Genomic DNA, 18,361 nt, shown 5'->3' on the forward strand with positions numbered 1-18,361 from the left:
CAGCAACGGAAGACTGAAGGGCAGGTTCTAGCAGTTCAGGAGGTTTCCCAGGGGCAGATTGTCCCATATCCTCCAGCACCAGTGACAGAGTAGCCTTTAGCCACCGGCAGAGTATATGTAGTAGTCCCGCATGATCATGGAGCTAATGGAGCAGTTTTGGAGGGTACGTTCTTTGTGAATCCCTTTTTCCACCCGTATTCTTTTCGGTTCGGAATCGTCTCATTCCTTCATATCGCATGCATTTATGGCTAGACTCCAGCTGGTAGCTCAGCCTCTAGACACCCCTTTTATCTGTTTCCACCCCTTTAGGAGAGGTATCGCTTCTGGAGAGCGTTTGTAGGAGGTGTACCATCAGTTTAGACGAGTCGGAGTTCATAGTCAATTTGATAGTGTTTCATATGTCCGAGTTCGATGTCATCCTTGGTATGAATTGGTTATCTTCCTACCATGTTAGTATAGACTGCTTTGCGAAGACAGTCAAGTTGCGAGCGTCCGACGGGTCCGAGATGATTGTAGCCGCCTCTCAGGGCAACCGATTTGTGGAGTCATTTCTGGCGTACATCGAGGAAGTGATGCGACGGGATCAGGGTGCTGAGTTATTGGAGACTAGAGTTGTCTCAGAGAATCAGGATGTCTTTCAGGACATACCTGGATTACCTCCGGTGAGAGAGGTAGAGTTTTGTATTGAGTTGCAGCCAGGCATAGCCCCGATATCCCGCGCACCCTATCGTATGGCACCAGCTGAGATGAGGGAGCTTAAGATCCAGTTGGACGAGTTATTAGCTCAGGGTTTTATTCACCGGAGTCATTCTCCGTGGGGCGCGCCGGTCCTCTTCGTGAAGAAGAAGGACGGTAGTATGAGATTATGCATAGATTATAGAGAGTTGAACATGGTCACTATCCGGAATAGGTACCTACTACCTAGGATTGATGACTTGTTTGACCAGTTGTAGGGTGCGCAGTATTTCTTGAAGATTGATCTTCGTTCGGGCTATCATTAGTTGCGGATTAGGGAGATTGATATTCCCAAGACCGCCTTTCTTACTCGATATAGTTCTCTCGAGTTCTTGGTCATGCCATTCGGATTGACCAATGCACCCGCGGTATTCATGGACTTGATGAACCGGGTTTTCCATCCCTTCTTGGATCAGTTTGTGATCGTCTTCATCGAAGATATACTCATTTACTCGGAGTCGGAGGCGGATCACGAGGAGCATCTGCGGATAGCATTGAGGACTCTTCAGGAGCATCAGTTGTATGCCAAGTTCAGCAAATGCGAGTTTTGGCTTTCAGAAGTCAGGTTCGTTGGCCGCGTCATCAGTAGAGAGGGCATAGCAGTGGACCCGGCTAAGGTTACGGCAGTTCTTAATTGGGAACCACCGAAGACGGTGACAGAGATTCGCAGCTTTTTGGAATTAGCTGGATATTATAGGAAGTTCATTCAGGACTTCTCAAAGATTGCGATGCCTATTACGCACCTTACGAAGAAGGGTGTACAGTTCATATGGAGCATGGAGTGCCAGAAGGCCTTTGATATTTTGAAGACTAAGTTGACTACAGCGCCGGTTTTGACTATTCCGAGCAGCGACAGGACATTCGTAGTATATACAGATGCATCGTTGGCAGGCTTAGGAGGCGTATTGATGCAGACTCAGAGAGTAGTAGCTTATATCTCAAGGCAGTTGAGGGTGCATGAGCAGAACTATCCCACTCATGATTTAGAGTTGGCAGCAGTGGTATTTGCACTGAAGTCTTGGAGGCACTACCTATATGGAGTGCAGTTTGAGTTATTCACAGACCACCAGAGTCTGAAGTATCTCTTTTCCCAGAAGGAACTCAACCAGAGACAGAGGAGATGGATTGAGTTTATTAAGGACTACGAGTTTGTGATCCAGTATCATCCGGGGAAGGCGAACGTCATAGCAGATGCATTAAGCAGGAAGCGTAGACATCAGATTTCAGCTTTGAGATGTTCATTGCATCGGGATCTTATCACTCTTAACCAGTTTGATTTTAGAGCCATCTTGGAGTGACAGAGTTGTCAGAACTCAGTTGGAAAACTATTGAATTCAAATCCAGAAGGAGGAAATTTCCAAAGCGCCTAAGACTGATTGGGCCGTTGGAGCAGATGGAAGTCTACGGATGAAGGATAGACTGGTTATGCCAACCAGTGCAGAGCTTAAGAGGGAGTTGCTAAATGAAGCACATCGTACTCAGTTCATAGTACATCCAGTGACCCCTAAGATGTACAAAGACCTAAAGAGACACCTTTGGATAGAGTGTTATGCGTAGGAAGATTTCAAAGTATGTAGCTAAGTATCATACCTGTCAATGAGTAAAGGCGGAACACCAGAGACCAGTAGGATCACGCCAGCTTTTAACCATTCCGGAGTAGAAGTGGGCGGACATTTCTATGGACCTTATTGTAGAGTTGTCGAAATCGAAGAAAGAGAATGATTCGATTTGGGTGGTAATGGATGGACTGATGAAGTCAATACATTTTTATTCCAGCAAGGACTAACTATACAGCTGAGATGTATGCGAGGATACCTATTCAAGAGACTATTCGACTTCATGGAATTCCAGATGCGATAGCATCGGATTGAGATTTCAGTGTTCATTCCACATTTTTGGAAGGGTTTCCAGGATTCTTTTGGGCAACAGATTTATCGTACTGTAGTGCATTTCATCCATAGATGGATGGTCAGACGGAGAGAGTAAATTAGATGTTGGAAAATAGATGCCGGGCTTGTGTCATTGACTTTCAAGCCGGGCTTGTGTCATTGACTTTCAAAGTAGCAATTCGGAAGACGAAAAAAGGTTACGACGAGATACATTAGACCGTATCAGATTTTGGAGAGCATTGGAACTGTGTCATACAGACTAGATCTTTTAGAATCGATGTCTGGTATACACAATGTATTTCATGTTTCTATGCTTAAGGAACAATTACGTGATGAAGAACAGTAGTGAGTGTTGAACGCATTAGAAATTTAGCTTCAGGATGGTTTGACTACGATTGAAATCCCAGTTTGTATACTTGCTAGAGAAGACGAGAAATTTAGAAACAAGATTTTTTTTTTCCTTGGAGAAAACTCAGTGGAACCAGAAAGGAGTTGAGATGATCTTCAGGGTCGCGAAGATGTTATGCCGCGCGACTTCCTGAACCTATTGAGGAAGTGCATTGATTTATGTGTACGATTATTTGTGTGGTTATATTTTGATTTAACGCTAGAATGAGGATATTTTCACTTAATTCTTAATCTTTCGGAACACATGGTATATATATGGGGGGGTTCCTTGTTTGGATTTTTTGCCCGACGTACTAGTTCCATTCGATTAAGGGTTGAGTGGGAATATAGTCATCCTGGACTGTTAAATATAAATATCCATATATGCTTATCAAGAGTAAAATTCTAAATGTTTCTGGTTGCGGGTTGAATTAGACCCACTATGTGTTTTTCTAGTATTATTATTTGCTTAAGTATGATTTCTGAATTTCGAGGACGAAATTCTTTTAAGGGGGGAAGAATGTAAAACCCCGAAAATTTGAATACTTTACGATAAATAATAATAAATATGTTATATATTTTTAAATAATATATTATGATGTTTGAGTATGCTAGGAATTGATTTGAGATCAATTCAATGTATATATGTATATATGTGAGTACAAATACACAAATCATGCACAAAGGCCAAGAGTGAGAATCTGGGAATTTTAACCAGTTGAGAGTTTCTATGTTTTTCTCACTGATTCATTAAGAATCTGGAAATGTGTATAATACCAAAGTTGTAGGTCTCTTCAAGAGCTTTCCAACAAATCTTATATCACCTTATTCCGAGGTCGTATGAGAAATTTATAGCCAAAATACCGAAGAGAATGTTCCTAGTCAGACTGAATTTCCAGTTTCGGGTTTCGGGTTTCGGGTTTCGGGTTTCGGGTTTGCTGCTATATATATACATGTTATATCACGAAAGTCATCTATTTTCTTCTGTTTTACAAACCCTAGCAGCCCCCCCTCTTCTCTCCCAAACCCTAGATCCGTTCTTGGAGGATTTTGGAGGAGTCGACGCGAGATCCATCGGTGTTCAGCGAAGGAGGATCATTCTCACTTGTTTTTGGGAGTTCATCTACACCCAAGGCGAGTAATTTCTCACCCAACCCCCACCCTTTTGTTTTCATGTCAAGAACTGAGTTTTTATTGGTTTTTATGGAGCCAAATTCGTATTTTAAAATAGCTAATAGAGTATTGTGGCATAGAATATGGATTTTGGATTTTATTGTTTTAAAAACTCACCAACGTTTTCTGTTAACAGATCTAAATCTGAAAATACCTAGGAAAGGAGTAAAAACCCTGTTTTTATTATTAACGATGAGTAAATCATGTTTATACATTTATGGAATCTTGGTGGCAAAGTTTTAAAGGTTTATTTTTTTACGATTTTACTGGTTCATGACACCTCTACAAGTTAGATTTTGTTTAACAAAGAATTTTTATCTCAGGTTTCTAGCTGACAGAAACTCAGATATGGGTTTCTGTCCGCTTGGCGGTCGACCGGAGCGGTCGACCGCTGAGCTCGTTTTAGGGCTTCGGTCGACCGCCAAGTTTGTTCGGTAGATCGCGGCATTTGTTCGGTCGACCACGACGTTTGTTCGGTCGACTGCGACATTTATCCAGTCGACCGCGACGTCTGGTCGGTCGACCGAGATGCCTAGCGGTCGACCGCCAGGCTCGTGCCAGAGTTCGGTCGACCGGATCGGTCGACCGCAATACTCTCTGTTGTATTTTCCCTATTTTTTGTATTTTCCCTATTTTGTACATTTTTGAATATTTGTTCAGGTTCGAGTGATTTCCTGGACTATCTGACATTGGTACTTGGTCTTACTATGTACCCAGGCATGATAGAAGACCTGAGGGTACTAATTATGGATATATACACTGTTTTGACTGTGAATTGATATAGGTAGATTTCACTATGTATCCCAGTGATATGTTCACCATTTCACAGTCCTCGCGTTGGACTAAAATCCACAGTCCTCGTGTTGGACAAGCATTACCTCTTAGTCCTCGTGTTGGACATGCATAGCTACATCCGGTCCAAGCGTTGGACAACGGTCACATTCGGTCCATGCGTTGGACAACGGTCACATCCGGTCCATGCGTTGGACAACGGTTATTTATAGTTCATGAGTTGGACATTTACTTCATGCAGTCTATGGGTTGGACGTTTAATTTATATAGTCTATGTTTTGGACACTTAATCGTTTTCTGACATGTCACTCATGTGAGTTTGACATGACACTTATGTAGATTTTGACATGATATTCATGTAAGTAATAACATGATACTCATGTGGGCTATGTCACAACACTGTTTTCATGCTCTGGTGTTCGTCGTATTTCTTTTATTATTATTACTGCACTAGAACCTTGGGTTTGGTATTTAGGAGTTTACAATTTGAGATGTAAGGTATATACATGAGGGTTTCCTTGTTTGGATTATTTCGCTCGACGTACCTATGCTCGTGTTGTAAATTTCTAAATACTAAAACCCTCTTTAGTAAGATCAATGATTTTTGATCTCTTATATATTAACTGTATTTTTCTTATACAACGAGCCATGTTCCCTTGGGGTTGGTTGTGATGTTACTCGCTAGCGCTTTGACGCTCGTTGTCCCTCCCCCTTTCAGGTAACGAGCCAGGAGCCCGGAGAGTCGTAGACTGATGGCGATGCATTTTAGCTTCAGCCGTCTCTTTAGTTATATTTTCTTTTGGAGTTCCACAGTAGATTTTTATTTAGACATTTGAGAGTCTTGTTCTAGAAGTTGTAAAGGCTGTGTGCCTTATTTCCTTTTCGTCAGATATTTGTATTTGAGACTTGTTGAGTATTCCAGTTTATCTACTCAGATCTTGGCTATGTATTTCTGTATGTGGGATGATGAGATATTTATGTGACTGTTATCATTCCATTAGTATATCTTGTATTATCTTTTACCTGTTTTGTACCTACACCAGTTGTTGACTCTACTAGATAGATGTTAATTGTGATGGTGAAACATGTTATTACACGGTGTGGTGCATGGCAGGTTTGACATTCTTGGTTTCACATTGGACTGCAGCCTTGTGTGAACCCAGGGGCGTCACACAACTGGTATCAGAGCTTCGTTCAGCAATTTGTGTGAAAGCCATGGCAGAGGAAAGCAAATCAAAGATCGAGAAGTTTGACGGTTCAGACTTCGCCTACTGAAAGTCGCAGATGGAGAACTATCTGTACCATAAGGACTTGTATCGCCCGTTGATGGGCAAGGAAAAGGGAAAGAAGAAAGAGGAGTCAGATGGTGATTGAGAGGTACTGGATAGGAAGGCTTTAGAGCAAATCCGGTTGTCGCTCGCCAAATCAGTAGCCCATAATATTCTGAAGGAGAAGACGACGGTGGGGCTTATGGAAGCGCTCGCGAAAATGTACGAGCAACCGTCGGCAGCAAACAAGGTGCATCTAGTCAAAACTCTTTTCAACCTCAAGATGGCAGAAGGACGGTCCTTCACGATGCACCTCAGCGAGTTCAACACGATTGTTGATCAACTTATTTCCGTGGACATCACGTTCGATGATGAAGTGCAGGCCCTTCTACTACTATCACAGTTGCCGGATAGTTGGGCAGGTTGTGTGACGGCAATTAGCAACTCGGCGGGGAAAGAGAAGTTGAAGCTGAATGAGGTTGTTAGCATGATTCTATCCGAGGAGGTTAGAAGAAAATCGTCCGAATCAGAAGGTTCAGGTTCAGCCCTAAGTTTCGAGCAGAGAGGCAGAAGCCAGAAGAAAGGGAACCAGAACAGGAATCGGTCGAAATCAGCGAAGAAGAGGTCGAACTCGAAGGTTAGGTCTATCAAAGGGAAATGTTGGAACTGTGGCCAGGAGGGCCATATGTCTTCGGTCTGTAAAGCACCAAAAAAGGATGCGGGTGAGCAGGAGGCTCATATCGTGCAGGATGCCTTGATCCTTGCTATGGATAGCGATTCTGATTCTTGGGTCATCGACTCAGGAGCTTCTTTCCATGCCACTGCTAATAGGAAACTACTTTAGAACTATGTAGCTGAGGACTTTGGTAAAGTATACTTGGGGGACAATGAACCCTGCAATATTATTGGAAAGGGCGACATTTAGATACAGATAAAGGGCTCTAAGTGGAATTTGAAGAACGTGAGACACGTGCCGAAGCTGAAGAGGAATCTTGTTTCAGTGGGACAGCTTGGAGCAGAAGGCTATGTTTTGACATTCACCGGGGATTCGTGGAGAATCTCTAACGGTACGATGATTGTTGCCTGAGGCAATAAAACAGGAACTCTCTACCTCATTTCACATGCGAGTGACACCCTCGCAATTGCAGCTGGCAAGGAGAGTACAGATCTGTGGCACAATAGGCTGGGACACATGAGCGAGAAGGGGATGAAAATTCTACATTCACAAGGAAAGCTAACCGGGATCGACACAGTGGAAGTCGAGGTTTGTAAAGACTGCATCTTTGGGAAGCAGAAGAGGGTTAGTTTCTAGAAGGGTGGAAGGCCACCTAAGGCTCAGAAGCTAGAGTTGATTCATACAGATGTATGGGGCCCAGCCAGTGTGTCTTCTTTTGGCGGTTCGAGATACGATGTCACCTTTATCGACGATCACTCGAGAAAGGTGTGGGTTTACTTCATGAAGCACAAGTCAGAGGTGTTCGAAATCTTCAAGAAGTGGAAGGCCATGGTCGAGAACGAGACAGATCTGAAGGTGAAGTGCTTGAGATCAGATAATGGTGGAGAATACGAGCTGGAGGAGTTCAAGAGGTTCTGTGCTACGAATGGGATTCGCTTAGAGAGGACTACTCCAGGGACGCCGCAGTAGAACGGCATTGCAGAGAGAATGAACAGGACCTTGACAGAGCGTGCGCGGAGCATGCGACTACATGCAGGTCTGCCTAAGACATTTTAAGCGGATGCGGTGCATACGGCAGCCTACCTGATTAATCATGGGCCATCAGTTCCGTTAGATTTTGGGATTCCAGAGGAGGTTTGGAGTGGAAAGAAGATAAATCTCTCACACTTACGGGTATTTGGTTGCGTGGCTTATGTTTATATCAGTGACCATGTCAGGGACAAGCTAGAAGCTAAGTCACAGAAGTACACATTCATTGGATACAGCATTGATGAGTTCGGGTATCGCCTTTGGGATGAAAAGAACAGGAAGATCATCAGGAGCCGGAATGTGATATTCAATGAGGAGGTGATGTACAAGGACAGGGACAATGCCAAGGATAGCCAAAGCAGTGGGAGCAGCACTACGGATACAGGTGGATCCGAGTACATGGACTTGGAGGAACTTCCAGATGGGGGCGACGATGTCAGTTCTGACCGTAGAACGAAGGAGACTACAGGTGCAGAAACTACTACCCAGGGCATGGAGCCTAGGAGGTCATCTAGGGTACCCAAACCAAATCCCAAATACCTCTCGTCACTTGATTATCTACTCTTAACAGATAGCGGAGAGCCGGAGTATTATGAAGAGGCAGTGCAAGTGAGTGAATCTCAACAGTGGGAGCATGCGATGCAGGAGGAGATGGATTCTCTACCCACTAATGAGACATGGGAGTTAGCACAGCTACCTGTACAGAAGAAAGCTTTGCACAATAAATGGGTCTACCGGGTCAAGCAGGAGAGTGATGGAAGCAAGAGATTCAAGGCCAGATTAGTCGTGAAGGGGTTTCAACAGCGGGAAGGAGTAGACTACACGAAGATATTTCCCCCTGTTGTGAAACTCACAACCATCAGAGTGGTGTTGAGTTTGGTAGCTGCAGAGGACCTCTTCCTTGAGCAGTTAGATGTGAAGACTGTCTTTCTTTATGGTGATTTGGATGAAGAAATCTACATGAAGCAGCCAGTTGGCTTCATTGAAGAAGGAAAGGAAGAGATGGTGTGCAAGCTCAAGAAGAGCTTATATGGTTTGAAACAGGCTCCGAGACAGTGGTATAAGAAGTTTGATAACTTCATGCAGAACAATGGCTACAGAAGATGCAATTCGGATCATTGATGTTATTTCAAAAGGTTCGAGTACAGCTTCATTATTTTGTTATTATATGTTGATGACATGTTGGTAGCAGGACCGTGTTTAGAAGAGATAAACAGTTTGAAGAGGCAGCTAGCAAAGGAATTTGCAATGAAGGATCTGGGTGCAGTGAAGCAGATTCTAGGGATACGAATCAGTAGGGATGAAGCTGAAAGGACATTGAGATTGAGCCAAGCTGAATACATTGAGAAGGTACTTCAGAGGTTCAACATGCAGAATGCTAAAGTTATTAGCACACCCCTTGGAAGTCAGTTTAAGCTATCTGAGGAGCAATCGCCTAAGACAGATGCAGATAGAGAGCATATGAGCAGGGTGCCATATTCTTCAGCCATTGGGAGTCTCATGTACGCGATGGTTTGCACGAGGCCAGACATCGCCCATGCAGTGGGAGTTGTGAGCAGATTTGCAAGCAATCCAGGGAAGCAGCATTGGGAGGCCGTGAAGTGGATAATGCGATACTTGAGGGAGACAACGAACAAGCCACTATGTTTCAGGAAGAAGGAATTAGTGCTGCAGGGATACGTGGATGTGGACTTCACCGGTGATCATGATACGAGGCGAAACACCACGGGGTATGTTTATACCTTAGCGTCGACAGCAGTGAGTTGGGTCTCACGTTTGCAGAAGATTGTGACTTTGTCTACAACCGAGGCTGAGTATGTCGCGGTGACTGAAGCAAGCAAGGAGATGATCTGGTTGAACGGGTGCTTAGAAGAGTTAGATCTGAAGCAAGGGAGAGGAGTTCTTTATTGTGATAGCCAGAGCGCTATACATCTTGCTAAGAATCCAGTATATCATGCCAGAACGAAGCATATCGACGTCAAATACCATTTTATACGCTCGCTAGTTGAGGACGGAAAGTTACATTTAATAAAGATTTTGGGGAGTCAAAATCCGGCGGACATGTTGACGAAGGCAGTCACCATTGAGAAACTGGAGTTGTGCGCAACTTTAGTTGGCCTTCACGAGTAGAAGACGAAGGCGGAGCCACACTGCGAGGATCGGCGAGATCGTCGGGATATTGTTGATTGAAAGAAGAATTTTTTCAGGGAAAAGATACATGCAAAGAAGGGGAGAGTTCGGGGGAACTCATTGCAGGCACTTTGGTCTCCAAGTGGAAGATTGTTAGTCTAAGGTGTAGACCCAAAGTTCGAGACAAGAGCTGAAATCAAAAAGATAGAAAATCGAGCAGACAGATCTGCGGTCGACCGGGTCGGTCGACCGCGAACGTGCACAGGGGGCTGGGAGAGCCTGGATCAGATCGCGGTCGACCGACCTGGTCGACCGCCAAAACCCTGTAGGAAAACTGCTCTCGGGTTTTGCCATCGGTTGACCGCGCCGATCGACCGCCAAACTCTCTGGAATCTGATCGGTCGACCGGGCCGGTCGACCGCGACGCAGTCAAACAGAATCCTGTTCTGTTTAGGAATCTGTTTCACCCAGGATTCTATATATACCCCAAACGATTTTAGGGTTTGTACTACATCAAAAAGAGAGCTTTTTGACTGCAAAGAGAGAGAGAATCTCAGAGAGATTAATCCCTTGTTTGAGAGCTTGTATTTTCTTCTTCAATTAATAAAGAGATTGTGTGGTGTGGCTCCCGAGGACGTAGGCACGTTGCCGAACCTCGTTAAATCTGTGTGTTCATCTCTTTTACTGTTTTTTGCAAGTTAGATCTTTATTTGTGGCTTTATTCCTACTTTCCTACTTTCAACACAAGGTCCGGAAGGGCAAGGGTTCGATTGATTGTTTCGAATCCCCAACAATTTTTATGTTGATTAACGATGTATAATTCTAGGTTTGTGATTACCTAAATATTGTAAACATATTAAATGAAAGTTATTTTTGTTCTTTGTGTAGATTTCATCATGTATAATAAATCATGTGGATAGCTTATGTGTAATTTCGAAGAAAAATCAATTTGTTATGATGTTAACCCTAATTAGATTAATCTTAAGAGTTATTTCATTCCTGAAATATTATTTGCTAAGTGGTAATTAAGCTATGAATTTGTTGTATGACTTATGAGGATAAAAATTAATGAGTTTACATGAGTAAATAAATGTATAATTGAATATAGATAAACACATATGAATATACGGTGATATATGCACATGTATAAAGTTTAACTAAAAATTTGAGATAGCAAATGAACTCCAAATTGAACTAAACTAGTGTCAAATAAAAGATATATGAATCTAGTTTCTAAGACAGAAAACCAATCTTAAAAATAGTTTGTATAGAGAAAGATATAGTCTTTTTATTAATGATACATCCTACAGAAAAACTGCTGCACGTGTATGAAGTTCAACAGAAAACTGGGTATAGAAAATGAACTCCAAATTTAACCAAACTAGTTCTAAATGAAAGGTATGTGAATATAGTTTTCAAAACAGGAAATAATTCCTAAAAACAGTTTGTATAGAAAAAGATATGTTCATTTTACTAATAATATGTCCTACAGAGAAAACTGCTGCACATGTGTAGACTTCAACTGAAATCTGGTATTGAAATTAAACTTCAAACTGAATCAACATACTGCCAATTGAAATATGTGTGAATCTAGTTTTTAAAACTGAAAACCATTCCTAAAAATAGTTTTCCTAGAAAAAGATATGCTCGTTTTACTAACAGTAGCGCCAATCATTTTCTGGGCAGTTTGGCCCAGCTTCTTCTTTTCTAGAAAATGTTTGCGCTGTTTTGAGATGTGTTCGCGGAGTTTGAGCCGCTCGATTGCTACACTTACTTTCATGAATATGTAGTAATATATTTGAGTGTCCCTAGGGGACTATAATATTATTTTACGATTACACAGTTGAGTTAGCGAATTAGTACACCGCAAATGAGACTGCGATGATTTTTCATTCCACTGCTTATATTTGTCGATCCGCACTATGATGCGATGATACCTATTTGTCGATCTGTACTATGATGTGATGATACCTATTTGTCGATCCGTACTATGATGCGATGATACCTATTTATCGATCCACACTATGATGTGATGATACCTATTTGTCAATCCGTACGATGATGCGATGATATCTATTTGTAGATCCGCATGATGATGCGATGATACCTATTTGTCGATGAGCACTACCCAATACCACTTGGGATAGGGCGTCGATATACCCTTCATACATGTCATTGAGTCGGATCTTAGGATGCTTAATCTAGCAGTCCGTCCTGCACTAGGGTGCGATGAGGCTTGTGAGCCGTATTTCTAGGATGCCTATTTGGTAGTCTGTTCCGCTTTCATGTTCCGTACAGAGATGCGATGAGACTAATGAGCCGTGTATACTGTTTAGGATACCTACAGGGTAGTCCGTTGCGCATGATTATGCAACAAAATCAGGATTTGGTAAAGGGTTGCATTGAGACGATTAATTGATAACTTGAGTATTTGGTAGATGCTAAATGTGATATTATTAAATGTTGAGGGATTTGATTGAGATACTTTGCTATGCAAGTATACGAGATACACCTGCTGATGCTATTATGATGTTTTACTTTCCAGTTATATTTTGATTGCTTAGTTCGGGATTTATATTTAGTTATCTACAATTTGAGACATACAGTATATACATGAGGGTTTCCTTATTTGGTTTATTTCGCTCGAGGTACCGGTCTCATGTTGTGGGTTTCTAAATATTGATTTCTTTCAAATGGTTTATCTTTAGTTCAGTGTTAATACTTAATTATCTAATATTTGAGGCATACGGTATATATATGAGGGTTTCCTTGTTTGGATTATTTTGCTCGATGTATTACGTCTCGCGTCGTAGATTTCTAAGATTAATACCACTAGATTCGGAGAATATGATCTAGGTAGATTATGCTTAATAGATAGAGCCTCTACTTCATCTAGTAGCCCTTACCCATGGGCGGATGGAGGTAATCTTGCTAGCGCTCTGACGCTCTTGTTGTTGTTCTTTTTCCCCTTTTATTTTATTTTAACTTACAGGCGACTCAGAGCACCGGAGAGTCGCAGGATGACGGAGTTCTTGCATAGTCGTCGTCGCATGGTTTATCAGTAGGGACTCCACAATAGTCTTATATTCTATTTAGTCATTTGAGTTTGTACTCATATTGTTAAGGCAGTTTGCCTTAGTACGATTTCTAGTTGATTCATGTTATTTCAAACATATCATGTTATTTCAGACTCCAGATGTATATTAGTTGTATTTCAGTTTAGTTTATTTTGAGACATGATTTCATTTATGAGATATATTATTCCGCATCATGTCTATCGTATCTTTTTCCCTTATTTGCCTGTTTTGTACCTTCACTCTTATTTGTTTCCACTAGAGGATATTGCTGTGATTGGTGAAACATGTTGTTACACAGTGAAGGTGCATGGCAGGTTTGACATCTCTGTGTTCACCTTGAACTACAGCCAAGTGTGAAAACAGGGGCGTCACAGTAATTTAGTTTGGAACAAGTTTGAATAACTTGGGAAATATCACCAATTACCAAATCATGTGAATGATTTGTTACCTCAACATAAGCCTTTGGTAAATTTAGAGTTTCTTCCTTAGGATCTGAAATGTTGGTATTCTCAAGAGAAGTAATAATATTTTCTTCAATTGGTAAATGATTATCATCTTGTATTTCATTAATCTTAGGTAATGATTCATCAAATGAAACATGCATAGATTCTTCAATTGTTAAAGATAGTTTATTAAAAATTCTATATGATTTGCTCCTAGTTGAATATTCAATGAATATACCTCCATTAGATCTAGCATCAAATTTATCTAGATATCTTTTGTGTTGAATATAAAGCATTTGTAACCAAAAAATTTAAAATATGATACTTTAGGTATTTTATTATAAAACAGTTCAAAACATGTTTTATTCAAAAAAAAATTTTGGTCAATGAAAACTTTTATTCATTAAACCGTATGGAAGTTTATGTACATCAAGAACTCAAGAAACTGAGTGATCTATGAAAGAATACAAACAATGCCATTTAGTGTATCCGAATTTTTCAGCAGCTGCAGCAAAGAAACAGAACCTGCAGAGTTATAAGGAGAGTAACCAGTCTTTGCAATCTGTAGGTAAAGTGCTATTAAGAATCACTGTCATCAAATCTAATTTGATAGTCTTGATGAGATGCTCAACTTCACAGAACTTTCCCTGAAAAATCCTCCTGTTGCGTTCCATCCAAATAGTGTAAACTGTAGAGGAGAGAGCCATTCTTTTTGCTCTGACTTTGAATCCCTTCCCCCGCAAGTTGGAACTAAACCAGGCCATTAGTCGGTTCCAATCACAACTTCTCCATTTGAATTGCATCCAATCCATGATCTTGTTCCAAATATCTTGAGAAAATTTACAATCAAAAAATAGATGGTTTCTATTCTCAGCTTCTGCTCCTGAACACAGGAAACAGTGGTTTGACTGAATAATCTCCCTTTTTAGCAGTTTATCTTGTGTTAACAGCCTATCTTGGACTGCTAACCACGAGATAAAAGAGTGTTTAGGGTAGTTAAGGCTCTCCCAAATTGTAGTGCTCCATGGTACCTTATTTGTAGCTGGAGATAGTGCATGATAGAGCTCCGACAGTTTAATTTTTGAGTTCCTAGAACATGATTTGATCAAGTTTTCTAAATTTCCAACTCCACCACAATAATTCACAGCTCTATTTCTAACTTTCAAAAGTTGTTTCCACATCCAAGAATCTCCTCTCTTCATTTCCACTTGCCAAATATTCATGTGTTTTAGATACGTACCATGAATCCATTTGATCCAAAGGAGTTCCTTCTTCGTATGTATATCCCAAAGAGTCTTCACAGCTGCTGCAAAGTTCCAGATAATAGAAGAGAAGATTCCTAAACCTCCATACTTTTTCCCAATGCAAACTTTGTCCCATGAAACCAAAGGTGCTTTGAAAGTTAAATCATTTTTTCCCCAAAGAAAGTTCCTGCAGAGTTCATCAACTTTCTGGAGCACTTTGACAGGAAGAATATAACTTGATGTCCAATAGATTTGAATGCCAAGAATGATACTTTTAATTATCTGCACTCTTCCTGCATATGACAAGTTCTTGAGTTTCATACAACTTTTGAACTGATTTGTGATTTTGCTGAAGAGGAAACTGCAGTATGACAAGTTCTTGAGTTTCATACAACTTTTGAACTGATTTGTGATTTTGCTGAAGAGGAAACTGCAGTCTTGTAAAGTTAGTCTTTTGCACACTAAAGGAACCCCAAGGTATTTGATAGGAAACTTCCCCTCAGTGAACCCCAAGTAATCATGGATTGTATTTTTAACATATTCCTCAACACCACCATAAAAGATTGCACACTTACTAGGATTGGCATCAAGTCCTGAAACAGCACTAAAGTTTGCAAAACACTGATAAATCCTTTGAACAGAGCCAATGTCACCTTTGCAGAACATCAATAAATCATCCGCAAAGATCAAATGAGTTATTTTAAGCTTTCCACACTTTGGGTGAAAATTAAAGCTCCTGTCATTCTTCAAAGAGTCAAGACTTCTTGAAAGGTACTCCATCCCTAGAATAAACAAATATGGGGAAAGAGGGTCACCTTGTCTTAATCCTCTTTCACCCTTGAAGTATCCATGGAGTGAACCATTGAGTGAGATGGAGTATTTAGGGGTAGAGATGCAAGTCATGATTCTGCTGATCAACATTTCTGGGAAACCCAAGCCTTTAAGCATCTCCTCTATGAATTTCCAATTGATAGTATCAAAAGCCTTTCTAATATCAATGTTTATCATGACTCTAGGAGAGATGTGTTTCCTGCCATAGTTTTTAACCAACTCATGAGCTAACAGAATATTGTTTGCAATGTGTCTACCTTTTACAAAGGCACTTTGGGCTTCACTAATGAGATGCCCCATAACAGTTTGAATCCTGTTAGCAAGGATTTTGGATATAATTTTGTAGAGATTATTACAACAGGAAATTGGCCTGTAATCTGATGGAGAAATTGCCCGTTTTATTCAATTTTGGTCTAATTAGTGTTCTATTTAAGACATAACATGTCGTTGCAGCAGCTTCAGCCCAAAACTATTTTAGCAAGTTATTTTCAACAAGCATGGTTCTCACACATTCTTGAAAAGTCATATTCTTTCTTTCAACTACTCCATTTTGTGGAGAAGCTCTACGAAATGCAAAATTGTGAGTTATACCATTCTTGTTGCAAAAATCTGAAAAAAAAAAAATATAACCCATGTAGATCTTGAAAAATCATCTACCAAAACAAATACATATGTACTTTTATTGGATGCAACACCAAATAAATCCATATGAATTAATTCAAGAGGTCTACTAGTTGAAATAACTTCTTTTGATTTAAAAGATGTTTTAACTTGTTTTCCTAAGACATGCATCACAAAGCTTATCTTTCTTATATGATAATTTAGGTAAACCTTTTACTAAATTAAATTTAGAAAGTTTTAAAATATTTTTCATATTTACATGTCCAAATCTTTTATGACAAAGCCAAGAGTCATTGTTAGAAGCAATTATAAACATAAATCATTTAAAATATCTATTGTTTTTAAGATAATTCATAAATATTATTTTTACGAAAACCTTAAAAAATAATATCTTTCATATTAGTATCATATATTAAGCATGCATCTTTTTCAAATACTATATTATAACATTTATCACATAATTGACTAATACTTAATAGATTGTGTTTCAAACCACTTACTAAAAATACATTTTCTATAAGAGGTTTGTTAGGAGTACCAACAATACCAACTCCGAAGACTTTGCCCTTGTTATTGTCACCAAAAGTAATTGTTCCTCCATCAATATCTTGTATGGAAGATAGCATGTTGGAATAGCCGGTCATGTGCTTGGAGCACCCACTACCAAGTATCCATCTTTCCTCTCGGGGTACCTAAAAATAAACAATTAAATGTGGTACCCTTTCATTAGGTCCGAAAGGATTAGTTCTTAGGAAACCAAACACATTTAGAGTTTGATTTTCCATTGTTTACAGAAATGTAATTTATAGAATTGCAAACATTATTTATAAAATCATTGATATAACAAGTTCTTACTTTAAAACTTATTTCTTTTGGAACCCATATATATTACGTAAACTTGTTTAGGTTTGACAAAAGAATTATTAATCTTATATTTATTTTTATCAAATCCAATTCCATAATGATTCTTAACACTTTGTTTTTGAAAAACAACTGGTTTCTTAACAACTTGTTTTTCTTTGTGAAAACCAATACCAAACTTATTATTAGAAGGAGTTTGATATGAAAGCAAATTATTTAAATCTTCTTTGTCTTTATTAAACTTAGATACATTTTAGACATCTCTTCATAGTTAGATTTAAGAGAAGAAAAATCTAAGTCTAAGTTAGAAATTCTAGAATTCAAAGATTGTATTTGACATTCAACAAAAAAAATTCTTTTAACAAATTATCATTTTCTTTAATCAAATTCTTGTTTTTCAATTTCCCAGTTTTGAATTCTATAAATATTTCATTGAATGCATCTAGTAATTCATTAGAATCATGAAGATCGTTTATCTCATCTTCCTCAGCCGTGAAGCAAACGTTAGCAACTTCATTTTCTTCCTCTTCTTCTTCAAATGAAGAATCGTTGTCATCCCATGTTGCTTGGAACACCTTCTTTTTCTTTATGAATTTGTTCGTCTTGTGATTAGGCTTTGACTTTGTATTCATTGTTGGGCAATCTTTCTTTATATGGCCTGGTTTATTACACTTAAAACAAACAGATAAGTCATTAGTATCCTTATTCTTTTGATTGAACCTACCTTTATGAAGAAATTTTCTAAATTTCTTAGTTATCAATGCCATCTCTTCTTCATCTGAATCCTCTGGATCGGATGTAGCCTTGAAAGCAAGGGGCTTCTTCTTCGTTTGTTGTGGTTCAATACCTTTCTTTCTATCTTCGATCTGCACTTCATAGGATATGAGATTTCCAACAAGATTCTCAAGAGTGAGAGTTGATAGATCGTTGGCTTCCTCTATGGCGGTAGTCTTCTTTTTCCATTTAGGAGTTAGTGCGTGAAGAACTTTTCTCACCATCTCAACTTATGTATAGTTTTTTGCCAAGAGCCACAAGCGAGTTTGTAATGTCAGTGAAGCGAGTGATCATTTCAGATATCGTTTCATTCTCCCTCATCCTAAACATCTCAAACTTGTGTACAAGAACAGATATCTTAGATTCCTTAACCTTATTCGTACATTCGTGTGTTACCTCAAGTGTATGTAAAATTTGATGCGCTAATGTAG

Source organism: Asparagus officinalis, chromosome 4, assembly GCF_001876935.1.
Source record: "Asparagus officinalis chromosome 4, Aspof.V1, whole genome shotgun sequence".
Taxonomy (NCBI): domain Eukaryota; kingdom Viridiplantae; phylum Streptophyta; class Magnoliopsida; order Asparagales; family Asparagaceae; genus Asparagus; species Asparagus officinalis.